Raw genomic sequence first — 11,927 nt, 5'->3', positions numbered from 1 at the left:
AATTTGTACAAACACAAAGTCGGCATTGGCAGTAAGGTAGGGAGAAAAATGAATAAGTGACTAAAACCATTATGTATGCACAAACTTGGAAACCTCAGGGAGAATCAGCAACTCTTGAATTTTCGCTCAGTACCTCTCAATTCAGTTCCAACACTATCTAATAAATAAATAGCACAACTCCAATGATCAGAGTATCCCTGGAGAATAATAAACCATGCAGGTATTATTATTTTAAAATATTAACATCACCAGTTTGGAATAATACAACTAGAAACTTCCAGAACACTTTTGAAGATACTCTTCCATTTTACCTTCAATTTTTCAAATTTGGCTTTTTAAAAAAACAAGTTGAATTTTTATTCAAATTCTCCTTTCTTAATAAGAACACATTTTAATAGTCTAGTGGTTGCCCATGGGCTTTATTTTCCTTTAAAAGAATTTCAATGAACTACTCTACCCTTCTTCCACCTGGTAATTTGTACTCTAGCACAGAGGAGAAAGCCAAGATATAATTGACAACCTAGGACATAGTACATTGACTCTTGAGCAACACAGGTTTGAACTGTACTTATATGCAGTTCCACTTATATGCAGATTTTTTTTCAATAGTAAATACTTCAGTACTACACAACAGTTGGTTGGTTGAATCAGCAGATGCAGAACCACACATACGGAAGAACCACATACTATATACAGAAAGGGACTATAAATTATCTGTGGTTTTTCAACTGTGGGGAGGGTGGGCACTCTTAATCCCTACATTGTTCAAGGATCAACTGCTTTTCAAAAAGTCATCTTCCTTTCTATGGAGTCCACTTATTAACAGCGTTTTAAGTTCAGAGAAGAAAGAGGAATTCTATTCTACATAGGCACATAAGAAATATTTAAACTATAAACAATCACCTATCTCAAACAAACCAAAGGAATATCATTAATGTCCCACACAAACTATCTTAGGAAGGGAGGAGTATTTCCCCATCCCAAGCCCCCTACAAGCAGAGAAGAGACACCAATGCACAGAGAGATCATTTCTCAAGTGATTCTCAGGCATTTAGAAGGTGGCATATTGAAGAAGACCAACGTGCATTCTGTTCCAGCAGGGCCTTTATTTATGGAGGAGTTGTGAATGTGACAAGTGCAAGAACCATATCTATCTTATTCATCCACTAGCTCGCACACTACCCTGCATAGGCAGTCAAGAAATATGTCTGAGTAAAATGCCATTCAAGGATATCAAGAGAGAAAAAGAATACAGCTGATGTAAACTCTTTATTTCCTTAAACTATAGACAGATATATTGAGAATTATCTACATTGAGTATAAGAATCTTAATGTATAAGGAGGCAACCCTGCCAATGCAGAGACTGAATGCTATGGAAGGTCATTAAGAATCAAGTGCTGATCAGTCCACGTACAGAACCAAGACAATGAAAGTGATGGTCTGGACAAGACTAGAAGTGAGACAGTTCCCACCTGGTGGGACTTTCTTAGTTCATTGCATTACAAAGTTGGAAGGTAGATATTAGAGCCACAAAATATCAGTTTATTATATATGTGATCTTGCTTATTTTATATGTGAATAATATAATATATATGTATTTTATATGTTTGTTTTACATGTAACCATATTCTGGAGTAGGGATTATTACTCTCAATGTATCCCTTTGTTTGTTTGTTTGTTTTTACTTCGGAACTCAGTGCTTTGTATTTACAAAAGAAAAATAATAAAGGAAAAGTCTGAAGCTGATCAGCTGGAGACACGGGGCAAAGGTGGGAATCTGGGGGAAAGGGTAGGGTCCTCTGCAGAGAGAGAAGGGGAGGGGCTCTGGCACTAAGGAAGCCTGAGGGTCCCAGCCTCTAGGGGCTTCCCCAGGTCCAGCTCTACCCTCACACAGAGGCCCAGATCAAGGGGCCAGGAGCTGAATCTCCCTCAGCCCCCTCTGGTTTTTCCAGGAGCCTGAGTTCCCAGCTCCAGGGGTCTGGGATGGCAGGGGAAACTGAGGCCAGAGAGAGCCCATGGGTCCTGCCACCACTTCTCACTGTGGCGTGATCTTGGCAGCCTCGGCCTGAATAAGGGCAATGAGGTCCTTGTAGATGAGGAAGACGAATTACAGGCTGCCAATCTCCACCATGGAGCTGTTGCTAAGGCGCCATTTGGAAACACACAGCACAGGCCGTCCATTGATGTAGATGGGCCACCAGGCCTCAATGGCAATGAAGAAATCACCGTTGTTTTTCAGCTTGATGACACCTTGCTTCTGGGAGATCTTCCAGGCCGGACCCTCCAGAGACAGGTCCGCGTCAATCTGGTTATCCTCGGTTGCTCTGCCTAGGGTGATCTTTCTCAAGTGCATCACACCACGCGGCCCTGCAGCACTGCCAGGGTCTGGTTGTCAAAGTCCGGAGAGCTCACGCCTGTGATGTTATCTACTAGCAGCCACTTATGCAGTTCCTGTTCCCGCTGCCAAATCTCTTGTTTCTGGCGTCAGTCGGCCACTGTCAGCTCATATTCTAGGACTTCATCTCGCATGTCACTCAGCTTACTGTCATCAATCAAGTCCTCTGCGATGGAGAAGTTCAGCACTTGGTCCCCCTTGGGCAGCAGCTGTCTGGTTCTCCAACAGGTAATACGGCTTCATGAGCTGCCACTGGGCCTGCAGAGCCTTGGCAGTACGGGCCAGGTAGAAGGCATCGGGGTGTCTGTGCAGCAGGTCCTGGAAGGTCTCCAAGGTCGGCTGGCTGGTTGATCCCACTTTGCTCAGCAGCTGTTCTTCAGCCTTGCTAAACAGGGTCTTGCTCTGGATGGCGGCAATGGCCTCTGGGTGCAGCTGTCTCATGGCCTGGCAGGCCAGCTTGGAGATGACAGGATCGTAGAGCAGGGCGGACCAGTGCTCCTGGACTTCCCACAGGGTGAAGCAGCAGCTGAACTTCACAACCAGGTGGACAGATGTCAGGTCATTGGTCTGCAGTACAGCACTGATGAGCAGGAGGTCATGTGCAGGCTTCCAGCGGCCCAGATCCTTGGTCACCTGGAGTGGCTGTTTGCTCTTCTTCACATGCTTGGTGAGTCCAGGGGCTGGGGCTGGGGCTGGGGCTGGGGCTGGGTGGCACAGGAGTGCTGGGGGCCTTAGACACCTTCTTCCCACTGGAGGAGGGTTCACTCCCCGAACAGCACCCTGGTTCCACCCCACTGGCCCCCTTCGCCCGGGTAGAGGACTTAGCCAGGCTGCTCTCCACCAGCTCATCATCAAACTTCTTTCTCTTGATGAACCTGGAGGAGCTTCTCCGTTTAGGGATGGTGCCCAAAGCCTGTGAGGAGGCCCGCTTCTGCCCTGCCAGTGACTCCTCATCCTCTGAGCGGCTGGCAGGCCTGATGCCATCAGGGGTGACTCTAGCAGCCCCTGAGAATCTTCCATGCTGGGCAGTTCTCCCTGTGCCATGCGTCCTGTCGTGCAGCACATGGTGCTCAGGTCAGACTGGTGATGCCGACACACCGGGCTCTGGGCATAACTGCTCCCTCTGCCATCAAAATGCAGCCATGCCAAAGAGTGGAAGCTCAACAGCAAGTCAATCAATTGTGGCCTCTGCCAAGAGGAACGTGGGTGGTGCTGGCCCAGGGGGAGGTGGCAATGCCCAGCCAGGACCGAAAGACACACGTGCCAGGCACAGGGTGGAATCAGCAAATGCTTGGCACCTGAGCATTTGGGGAGCTCGCCAGCCTCATACTACCTTTGTCCATCTTCTTACAGTCTATCCCATCTAAGCTCAACCAAGCACAGCAGAGCCCATCAGAGTCACTGGATCTTCAGACCAATGAGTGAGAAATAAATGTTGCTAGCTACTGCGATTTGGGGAGTTATTTGTTACACAGCATTATTACAGCAAAACTAACAACAACAACAAAAAACCTTATGGTAGGACATCTCTTCCTAAATACAGATCAAGCTGAAAACAGATCTCCCACTGGGAAGTATCATGATGAAAATATACCAATAAAGCTACAACACTAAAACTACTGGAAGTGGTAATTCTAGAATACTGTTTAATAACTTCCTACCTAAATAGTTTTACTCCAAATCCTATTTCCATTCACCTACAGGATACAGGTTAGCAGACAGGAGATTTATAGAGCCAATAATCTCATCACATGAGACATCAAAAAGAAAGTCAACTAATTGTCTACCAGCACATTGATAAACTATGGAAGAAAACATCAAGGGGCTAGAAGTATCCAAAATTAAATGTCAGGCACAGAAATTAAACTGCTATGGCCACATACAGGGGCACAGCAGTTTACTTACATTTTAGTGCTCTCTTAATCCATCAGTTTTTGGATATTGGCTACTTTTTCACTGCCCACTATCTATTTCACATTCTTGATTTCTTTGGGGAGAATTACCTCTCTCCACTGGATCAGAGGTCCTATCTTCCCTTAACCAAGCTAGACAAATCAGATATTTCTTTTTTAGAAAATAGGGAGGGGAGAAGAGTGGAAGATCATCTCCAGGGAAGAAAGGAGCAGCCCCGTGTCAGCTTCACTGACCAAATTGTGTTACTGACAAGACCCAGAAATGAAAGCAACATGGAAAATGATGAGCCCATGGAAAGATAAGACAGGTATTACTCCTGTTGAGAAGGTACAATTATCCAAACTCTCCTTCCAGAAAAAGAAGTAAATGAATGTATGCAAGCAGAATGCAGTCATTGGTGCTTAGAAAATAAGCTTTTAAATACAGATTATGTTGGTCAGCTCATCATTTGAACAGAATTAAATCAAGCTTTGCCTCCTGGACTTCACACCACATACAGGTCTTTTCCTAGGACCATGCAATGGCCACCTCAGATGGGGTCCTGGACATCCACTTGACTTCCCAGTGTGCAAAGTTACACTTCCAGGAAGTCCATGAGCCAACCAGACCTTCTGAGAATCCAAGAGGGAAACTTGTAAGGCCTGACCCACAACTGGGTTGCATCCTTTTACAACTCTGCGATAAAAAATTTCACATTAAACTGAGTTTTCCATATATTTCAATGTATCCTTAAATCATTTTTTAAAAATTAAGTTATGTCATTCTGAAAATTGCATTTTCTCTACAACAACTTAATTTCAAGTTCTAGTGAATCCAGCATATTCATTCTCTTCATTTTATCAACTCAGGTAATTTCTCTGTTCTAATCCTTAACTTCTCTGAATTACAGAGATCATTTTTAAAAAGCACTTTAAGAAACCAAGACTGACCTACCACTTATAACCACCTTGAGTATACAGGAGAGATCATTATGCCCACCCAAACCAAATCACAGCCTGCCTGATTTTCAGACACACTGACGTCCCTCCAAACCAGCTCTCTTGTCATCAATCTCCACCTGCACACACACTGAGAGTGCATCCTTAATTTTCTCAACGAATTTATCAGCAGCCCCATTAATATTCTGAATTATCCTCTCTGGAAGACAAATTGCTTTGCTATTTGTCTTCTTTATACATTTTCTAGTCTCAAAATGTGGCCTCAAGTTTCCTGCTATCAAGTCTTAATGTATAATCTTTTTTTCACTCTCCCACCAAAATTGGGTCCTCCTGCATTTCCAAGGCTAATGATCACATGAGAGCTGGGCCTTTAGGTCCCTATGAGCCTACTTGTTCTTTCAACAAGTATTTTTGGAGCTCCTACTATGTGCCAGGCAATCTCAGTGATTCCAGAGATGCAAAGTAAACAAGAGCCCCTGACTTCCTGAAGCTGGTCATTTTAGTGGATGGAGACCAACGTTAAACAAACCATTCAGTTAAACTTAGAGTATGGCATACGGGGATATGTGCTTTAGAAAAAAAAATGATGTAAGGCAGGGGGATGGAGAATGCTGAGCATGGGAGAGATTGCAGTTTTAAATGCGGCAGTCATTGAAGGCTTCACTGAGAAGGTGACATTTCAGCCAAGTTCTGAAAAGGATGAGGCAATGACCCACAGAGTTAGATGCGGAGAGAATTTTTTAGACAATGAGTGCGAAATGTGCTAAAGCCCTGGAGTAGGAGTAGGTTATGTTGCCCCCCAATGATTTGCTAGTACCATTTTCTCCTCTTCGTTCTGTACCTGCCTCTGTTTAAAACCAGCTCAGAGAAGGGAATCTCATGGCATACCCCTTGCTGGGGTGCATCTTTTCCCACAGGTGATCCCATCCTCTCAAAGCTGCTTAATCCCAATTCTGCACATCAAGTCCAGATCCCTCTTTTGAGGTACACATCTGTACTGTTGAGAGCCTATTGTTATTTGTAGTTGGCTATTTCACACCCACCTCACAGACAATATAGGTCCAAATGTGAACTCATCACCTTTCTTGCCAAGCCTGCTTCTCTTCCTGTCCCCACCATCCCAGTCACCCAATCTGGAAACCTTTGCTACATCTCAGGTTCCCTCCACTTCCTTCCATTCCACACCCAGTCTGTTGCACAGCAAGACATTCCCCCTTTTATATACATGGTGCTTCTTGATCCTGAGCACAGACATGAGCCTGCCTCTCAGGATCTTAGCACATGCTGATGACCTCACTGTGTTTGTCGGCTGCCAGGGAACAGCACACACACACACACACACACACACACACACACACACACACACCACCACCACCACAATTCACAGCTCAGTATAAACACTTCAAGTCTTTAATAATAAAGTTTATATTTTCATAGAGTCTTATCTTCCTGAGATTTTATGAGCTACATTACCAATAATTTAGGCTATAAAATTTAAGAAAACCTCAGCCATTCACAGACTTTTAACAATACATTTAGACTCCCAGCCCTGTTAAATAAAAAAAACTCAAGTTACATAAATCTTACATAACCAGTAAGGGAAAATGCATATTTCCAATATCAATAACCTAATCATAAGAGCTGTAACTCATCAGACCCCTCAGTGAAAGCAAAACATTTCAGAGCACCTCTCTCTTGATGTTAACAGAGGCCTATTGAGAGAAGCAAGGAAGTGTTTTTTTGGACTTTTAACCCTTGATGGAAAGAACTCAAAGAAAATGGGTGAAGAAGTTTCAAACCCCTTTATCAGCATTCCCTCTAAACCAGTTTGAGTAGTGGGCATTCTCACCATTATAGATAGTGTTTTTTAAAAAAAAGGCAACAGGCCCAAAATAGAGTTCTTTATGCCAAGACCCACATCACCAAACCAAGACTGAATTGCACTTACAGCTCTCATAAATGGAATCTTAAGCCAGTCAACCAGGAATCACCTGATCAACAGTTAGGTAGTCTGCCTGATAGACCCTTGTCATCCCCTAAAGGAAAGTAACCTTGCAATAACCAACCTTTTTTTTTTTTTTTTTTTTTTGCCTAGTATAACTTCCTCATTCCCATTCCTTTCTGGCTATAAAAGTCATTCATTTTATAAAGCTATTCAGAGCTCCTTTGTATCTGCTAGATTGGATGCTGCCTGATTCAAATCCATTCTTGCTCAAATAGACTCTTAAAATGTTTAATATGCCTCAGTTTATCTTTTAACAGCAGTCACCTACCTACCAATACAGGTAATCATCAGACACATAGACCTTGATCAGACTGACCTGGGTCCAAATTCTATCTCATATGTTTACTAATTTTAGGGTAAGAAATTTCCCCCAATGATCCTACCCCAGATTGGATATATGATTTATAAACATTTTGACCAAAAACTGGAACTTGTTTCAAAATCCGATGCTGTATTAACAATAAGAGTCCCACTTTGATTTTTAGGTAGCCCTTTATATCCTTTAAAGCACTGACCTGTACATGGTCTTATTTCATCTTCATAAACACTCCATGAAACATAAAAGGCAAATAGCAGGGCCATAGAATATGAGAAATATGGAGTTAATTGAGAATTAGCTTACAAGAAATATGAAGGCCCCTTACCTAGACATTCTCAAAAGTCATAAACGATCTCACTTTACAGATAAAACTACCGAGATTCAGGGAAGGTAAGAGGTGTACCAAACATTTTCACACAGTCACAGTGTGTTATTATAATCTGCTCAGCCAATGAAGAAACTGGAGCATGAAAAGGTAGATAGCCTGACTTAATGGCCAAGGCAGGCATAAGGTCCTTAACTCTAAGGCTTGAACTTTTTCCATTCCTACATGTTCCTTTTAAGTCAAAGTTTGAACTGCACATCTGAGAGTTACAAGAGTGGCCCAAAACTCCTCTTGGCTGTCATGAAATTCGACTTCCTTCTACAAAGCAGTACTTACGAAAGTCTTATTTTAAAACATCACCCAGCTGCAAATGAAAATCTTCCCAACAGGGACAAAATGGAACATCTGCCTTCCTTTTGCTTAACAGAAAACTGCAGAGCTGCTCTCTGCTTGGATAAATGCTATTTGGGTTTTCTTGATTTCTGAATGGGTTCTTAGTATCGCTCTCTTGAGCGCTCTCTCTCTTGGTATTGTCACTGTCTTCTTGCCCAGAATTTTATGTGTAATAGTCTGTTCCACTATTGGCTTTTCTGAAACCAATCTTCCTTGTCTTTTGTAATTATGTAAAGCTGTTCTCTTTGCAGGCCACACACTGTAGATATCTAAAACCTGGAGAGAAAACACCCTAATTGTAATTATAATGGATTTCAAATTCCTATTATTCATGTTGGAGAGAAAACATGCAGTGAGGTTTCATTACCCATTTCTTTTAAAACTTGGAAAAAAATAATACTTGAACTTATTTTTGTTAAAGCGGGCAGTCTTTAATTAAAAAAAAAATCCTTAATTACTTCTTCAGAATTTTAAAAATACATTCTATTTTTATGTCTACCTACTCTAGTTAAAGAAAATTGAGGTCTTTTAGTTGGATCACACAAATACAAGTAAAACCAACCTTAGCGACACCAAAAATCAACCAATTGACCTCATTCCCAGATGACAGACCAAACTTCAAAAGCAGCAACTATTTTGAGATTCTGAACCCCAGTAGTAGTGAGGCTACTAACTGTTGATTATTATGCAGGTCTTGCACTAATCTAATTAAGTAAAATGGAAATACAATTTCAAGCTTTGTTGTACACATTTGTATATGACACAAGTAGTCAAAAGTCTGTCTGGGGGCTTCCCTGGTGGCGCAGTGGTTGAGAATCTGCCTGCCAATGCAGGGGACACGGGTTCGAGCCCTGGTCTGGGAAGATCCCACATGCCGCGGAGCAACTGGGCCCGTGAGCCACAACTACTGAGCCTGTGCATCTGGAGCCTGTGCTCCACAACAAGAGAGGCCGCGATAGTGAGAGGCCCGCGCACCGCGATGAAGAGTGGCCCCCACTCGCCACAACTAGAGAAAGCCCTCGCACAGAAACGAAGACCCAGCACAGCCAAAAATAAATAAATAAAAACCCATTTAGCCATCCATTTCATTCATCTGTATCCATCCATTTATTTATTAAAAAAAAAAAAGTCTGTCTGAAGTTAAATGAAGCACATATACAGCCCCTTTATCAATTTGAATTTGGCTTTTCCACTCAGTTCCATTTTGAAATATTTCACTCTCAACATCTACAAACCACTCACAGCCCAAATGCCATTGCTAATAGCTGCTTGTTTTAGTGTCGCCATCTCTCTTAGTGAGCATTAGTAGCAAGGACCGGGCACAATTCAAGCTTGTATTTCTGAGGAAAGGATCCTCTGGGAATTTCTTAGTAGAGGGAGAAGCAAATAAATGCTACACTTACTGTCAAGTCAGTTCCTCTTAGACTTTGGGAGGATGCAGCAATAGGAGATTTTTTAAAAAATACTCAAAACTTAGGTACCAAAAAGGGATTCTATTCTGGGTGAAACTCTTGAAAAAAGTTTTCTTTTCTTTGAAAAGAAGAGGACGCATGAAAATGGAACACCAACAGGAAGAAGATAGAGCCAACCTCAGATACCCTTGCCCCTTGAAAATTCTCACAGAAGAATTGTCAACCAGTTGTCAACTATTCTAGTTCACTGGAAGAGCCAATGTAGTCAGTATCCTGTTATACCCCAGTGTGAGCACAAGTGTGACAGGTGTGGAGGGCAAAGCTGAGCCCTTGCCACAGCACCAGGTTTTCTCAAAGCCCTGGGGAATGACTCAGTGTTCCATCTATTCAGCTCAATTCAATGTTTACAATCCTCTGGTTAAAGAGCATTTGTCTAGAACAGAGGGACAAAAGGTTCCACTCATATTCTATCTGTACTTTCTGATTTACCCATGGCATCTAACAAAAGGAAAATAAAGTATAAGAGTGAATTAAATGTGTAAGAAGAGAGAATAATGGAAGTAGATGCAATAAACAGCAAGCATTTATAAAGAGCCATCATGACAAGAAAAATTGATTGCTTTATACTAGGAAAGACTATCAAATGAAGGACTGGAGATTCACATTAGCATTTGAGGTTATGCATTCAACACAGTACTTCAAAAGAAAATGTATTAATTCAGAGGAACTTTGGAATAAGAGCCACTAGAATAGCTTAGTGGACATTTGACTATGTTCTCTGCACTGTTCAAGGAATTTGGTTTACAACTGAATAAGGCATGATCTTTTTGCCTTTGAGTTATTCATAGCTAGAGGACCAGAACAGTCCAGGAAACTAGAGACTGGAAGAACCCCTTTGCCTTGGAATCAAAATCAACATTGCTAACATTGCCAAAAGCTCACAAGTTCTCCTGCAAAGTATCTTTCTTACCTTCTCTCTGGCTTATAAACTATGCTAACTTGCAAAAGTCAGTTGGTGAAAGACCACATCACTCGTTACCACAGATGAGCTTGAGGCTTAGGCATTTTAAAACTATTGACTTTAAATTTTGGGACACAATGGTTCAAGTTTCTAGCAAATATTTTTAAACTACAGAAGTAGTTTTTGTTTTAATCCAAACTGATTCCAGCCTTCATTTAAAAATATTTGTATCTTTCTCAGCTATTTCTCTCCCTGTCTATAAACTAAGAATAATATAATAATATCTGTCTTACTTACTCATAAGGTTTTGAGAGACTCAAATAACTAAAATTTGTGAAAGATATTTATAAAGTGCCATGTTAATATTAGCAGCCATCATTATACTCACAAGAGCTGAGGTTGCCAAGCCAGTGGATGTAGTTCTCATTTACAGACCCAAAGGGAAAACATGCATGAGAAAGAATGGCAGAAAGCTCAAATTAAAGGATTCAGTTAATCACAGACCCAAAAGACCACAGACAAAATGAAGGCCAGTGGAGAGCACAGTGTACTAGAATCAAGACAGCTAGGATGTGGTCCTAACTCCACAACCAGAAGTGTAATCTGGGGAGAGCCAAATGATTTATGACTCATGCCTCATTAATCCTCATATTTCAATGTGTTTTGAGCTCTTCCCAAGATAAGCCTATTATATACAAAATTACATTCAGAAAATTAAATAGTCCACAATATTCAACCTCAGAATGTGGATTTGTACCATACAATCAAAAGCACTCATGTGAGATTTAGTTAAGACTTAAATAAAACTAGTGACTAATGAAATAAATTGTTCACTGTTAAACTGGGGTGTTGAGTAAATAATTGCGGAATCTGAAAAGGTTCACCTACCAATAAATAATAGAGTTTTTTTAACTCAAAACTTCTACTATCTTTAATATCCTATTTGCTGTAATTCTTTGTTACTGACCAACTGAACATGTTTGCACTTGTTTTGAAGAATGCAGGGGCTCATTCTCCCACCTTTAAAATGACTGAAGGAATATAGGTGAATCCTTAGCATTTTTAAAGCCCTCATAGTTCATCAGAAATCAGAAACATAAAAGTAAACTATAATATAAAACCATTTTGTGTATAATCTGGATGGGCATGAGATATTTTTACCACACCAACAAATGATGCTGAGCAATTGTGTCGGTCAGGGTTCAATACAAGAAATAGAGAACTCTCTAAGTGTTTCTATAAGAAGGGGATTTAATAGGGAATT

General features: G+C 41.4%; 1 pseudogene; it reads right to left on the bottom strand.

The window, feature by feature from the left end:
- Positions 1 to 2,036: 2,036 nt before the first annotated feature.
- On the bottom strand, positions 2,037 to 3,739 carry LOC103018165 (microspherule protein 1-like; annotated as a pseudogene).
- Positions 3,740 to 11,927: the final 8,188 nt, after the last annotated feature.

The sequence above is a fragment of the Balaenoptera acutorostrata genome, chromosome 12, assembly GCF_949987535.1.
Source record: "Balaenoptera acutorostrata chromosome 12, mBalAcu1.1, whole genome shotgun sequence".
Classification (NCBI taxonomy): Eukaryota; Metazoa; Chordata; class Mammalia; order Artiodactyla; family Balaenopteridae; genus Balaenoptera; species Balaenoptera acutorostrata.
Note: the sequence above shows the minus strand (reverse complement) of the source record. Positions and strands in the feature narration are given on the sequence as shown.